The sequence below is a fragment of the Propithecus coquereli genome, unplaced genomic scaffold (assembly GCF_000956105.1).
Source record: "Propithecus coquereli isolate 6110/MARCELLA unplaced genomic scaffold, Pcoq_1.0 Scaffold55, whole genome shotgun sequence".
NCBI classification, from domain to species: Eukaryota; Metazoa; Chordata; class Mammalia; order Primates; family Indriidae; genus Propithecus; species Propithecus coquereli.
Window position 1 is genome coordinate 5043866 of NW_012151396.1, and position 3831 is coordinate 5047696.

A 3831-nucleotide genomic window follows, 5' to 3' on the forward strand; every position below is an offset into this window, starting at 1 on the left:
TAAGGTTGAAGAAAGAAAGACTTCAGGTGACTGAGAAAATTGGAAGGTCACACAGCAAGCAAGTGGAAAAGCAGGAATTTGAATACAGGTAATCTTATTCTAGAGCCACAGTCTTAACTGCTACACTATTAAGATGTCTTTCTAAAATTTAACATAAAGGAATCGTAATGGGGCATATCCCTCATTGCTCACCTAGGCTCATGATGGCCTTTCCCCTTGTTGGATTTCTTTTAATTTTTAAAATTATCCCCATGAAGGCGGAAGGTGGATGGGGAGGGCTACTGAGGAGCAGAGAAGCTGACATTTTATTCCCTTGCTGGGGACTGATGTGTGGGGGCATTCCTTGGACAGCCCTGTTGCCACAGTTGCCTGGAACTGGAAACAGCCGTGGAGGATTGATTCCATGAAGAGTGAGGAACAAAGAACTCGTACTCATTCCAGACGTTTCCTTACGGCTGGGGGGAATTTGCATGTGACCTACGGATACAGAAAGGATGGTGGACGTTGAGCTTGACTGGGGCTCAAGTCAAGGCTGGAGGGCATGGGAAGAGGTGGGCTCCAGAGGACAGCTGGCAGCAAGGTGGGCAGGTGGACCGGGCAAGGAGCCCGACTCCCCATGGCCTCACCAAGCCAGGGGGCTGCAGACTGCCCACCGTGCCTCCTGGGAGAGCAAGCACCAGGCACAACCCTGCCACAGGTCACATGACAGGCCAGGTCACATGACAGGCCAGGTCACATGACAGGCCAGGACACTGCCGCCCTGGAGTCACCAGGCAGGACTTGGGGAGGAGGGGCAGGGAAGGGGAGCAATTTGCAGGGACATTTTCAAAGAACTGAGTTACTTGACTCTTAAATCCAATTTTTAAAGAGAGAATTCACTAGGTAAGTTTCGATTTTCTACTGCCAAGCAAAACCATGAGCTCAGACTCAAGGAAATCATTTTAGTTATAAAAGAGAGTGGAGTGTTTCTATCCCAGAATACTGTGCATTTTGTAACTATAAAATATATAACAATTGTGCTACGGTTACCAAACAATATGGATTATCATAGAAACAAAAGCTGAAGACTTAACTTGTGGCAAGTACTATTCTGTAAGTTTGTTTATAAATTATTGAATGTGCACATATAATCATATTTCTGTAAAAACGAGAACAACAGTGGCAGTAGCAATCATTTCTCCTACCCCTCAAAAAAAAAAATGAGCACAGGGGGTCATTTACATGGGTGTATGTTTGTATTGTATTAATACACATGGAGCATAAAGAACAGTGTGAATATTTACTTACCAAACTGTTACAATGTCTCAAATGAATGGGAGTGCAAGGAGTTTGGGGGATTTTAAATTTTTCTTCAAACATCTCTGTATTTTTGACTTCTTACGAGCATGCATTACTTTTACAACACGCATAAACATGAAAAACCTCCTGCATATCTCCCCTCGTGCATTCTTCTGACTTTCTTAGTGTCCTTCCCATTCTTTTACTACTTAGTGCATATTTATTGAGTGCCTTCTGTGTTCCATACATTATTGTAGGTGCTGAGGATGTAATATTTAGCAAAAAAAAAAAAAAAAAAAAAAAACCTAACTTCATGGTATTAATAGTCTGGTAGTGAGAGTATAAAAATATCTAAAATGTCATGCAGTGGAAAGTAATGAGTGCTACGGGGAAAATTAACTAGGATTAAGGAGGAACAAGACAGTAGGTGGGTGAGGGGTTACTCTTTTATACAGGGGACAGGGGAAGTCGGGGGGCGGAGAAGACCTCCGAGATAAAATGGTGTCTGCAGGGAAACTGGAGGGAAGAGAGGAAACCAGCCTGAGGATAACAGGAGGAAGAGTTTGCCAGGCAGAGGGAATGGGATGTTTCAAGACCCCGAAGGCTCAGTCAAGGAAGGGACATCCGTGGAAGAGACCAGAGTGGCTGGGGCAGTGAGAGAAGAGGGGAGTGTAGGTCACAGCAGGACACATTCTGCCCACCCCTCGACTCTGTACAACACACGAGCTACAAATGTTCTTTACATTTAAAAGATCACTCTTGTTATGTGGAAAATATTCTGTGGGGAACAAGGGCTTGACAGAATTTTGTTCTCAAGTAATAATATTCCCTCATCCAAAACTAATAGATTAGATGTACACCTTGAGAATAAGTAGAGTTGTTTGTTTGCTTTAATATCAGTAAATATAGATCTCAGAATTCCTAATGTTTAGTGAGTACTTATTAAATGATTGTTAAAGAGCAAATACACTCAAATCTTTCTCTGGAACTTGACTGCAGGTAACTTTAATTCTAATTATCTTTTCGTGCCATTCTACTATTAATATGTTTCTCTTCTTGTAAAACTTTTGTGAGCCTCAATCTTAGAATTATGATCTCCAGCAGAATTTATAATTATCCGGCTCCGTATCCTCGGTACAGTTGAATCAGAGGTCCTGTCTGAATAATAGAAAACGTTCTGGGGAATAATCATTAACTTCTAAGAAAATCATCATGTGAGAATAGTTCACAAAAATTTATTTCATTTCCTGAGATTATAAAAGCAAGTTAAATTGTCATAAAAGAGATTTAAGATTAGATCTAAAAATTCCTTTTGATTTCAAAATAATAGAACAAGAAAAGTTGTCAAATATTCTTGTGAAAGTTCTGAGAAGTCAAATATCTTCAATGATGAACTCATAAGCCAACTGTAATAGACATGGAAAGAGATGCTAAATAGGGGGAGACGAACTGTCACTATTTAGAATATGATGTTACAATAAAAGAGCAGTGGAAATTAGTCCCGAGGAAGACAAGGAAGTGACTTTGTAAAGGAAAAGGCCAGAAGAGAATTCAAAGGCTGGAACCGTGCATCCCAGAGCCCTCACACGGGGCTTTCCTTGTTACCTGCGGTGCTACCGATTTCTACTTTATCAAATAATAGCAATTGCAGCCTTTCTGTTTCTTCTGGAGTCATTTTTGTGATTTTACTCGCTTTTCTTAACCATTGGCCTATTTTATTAAACTATTCAAATATATTTGCAAAAATTGCTCAGAACATTCCTTCTACTCTTTCTAAACTGTACTCATGTATTCTAATTTCATTAATATTATTTATTTTTGCCTTTTTCATTTCTTGATCAACTTTCATGAATTTTTTTCAAAGAAGCATGTTTTCCTTTTATTAATTTTTTTTTAGTTTCTTTGTTTTATTTCATTAATTTCTTCTCCATCTTTATATTCTTCCTACTTCTACTTTTTTAAAAAATTAGTCTATTATCATTTTTCTAACTTCTGGAGATAATGCTTAAATCTTAAATGCTTTTGATCATTTATTGACAGTCGTGTTTAGGTCACTACTTTGGGTACAAGCCAAAGTGTGTTCTACGGAGCTCTGTTAACACTTTCATTAGCATGAAACTCCGATTATACTGTCATTTTCATCCTGGTTTCTTCTTGTAACCACGTAATCTTATAGTGAAATTTTAAGTTTTTGAACAGGATCTTTAACAATCATCTTATTGATCTCATTTAATAAATAAAATGCTATATAAATCACTAGATTACTTAGGAAGTGTTGAGATCTTCTTTGTGACATACATGTGGTAAAATTTTGCAATATTTTGTGTATTCTTGAAAATAATAGATACTCTCATTATTGAGTGCAGAGTTGTAAACATATTTGTTAGAACAAACATGTTAGTTGTCTTTTTGATGTCTTTTATATGCTAACTTACTTTTATTTGTGTAAAACCATACCTAGAGAAGTCACAAATTTTCCATAATTATTGCAGTTTGCTAATTTTTTGCTTTAAATATTTGTTTTTAATTAATATATTTTAAAAATTTATTGTT

At 37.6% G+C, this 3831-nt stretch overlaps 1 protein-coding gene across 1 annotated transcript in view; it reads right to left on the reverse strand.

Annotated features, from left to right (window-relative positions):
- Positions 1-3831, reverse strand: part of NETO1 (neuropilin (NRP) and tolloid (TLL)-like 1) — a 156900-nt gene that overhangs the window by 106561 nt on the left and 46508 nt on the right. The window lies entirely within an intron of this gene.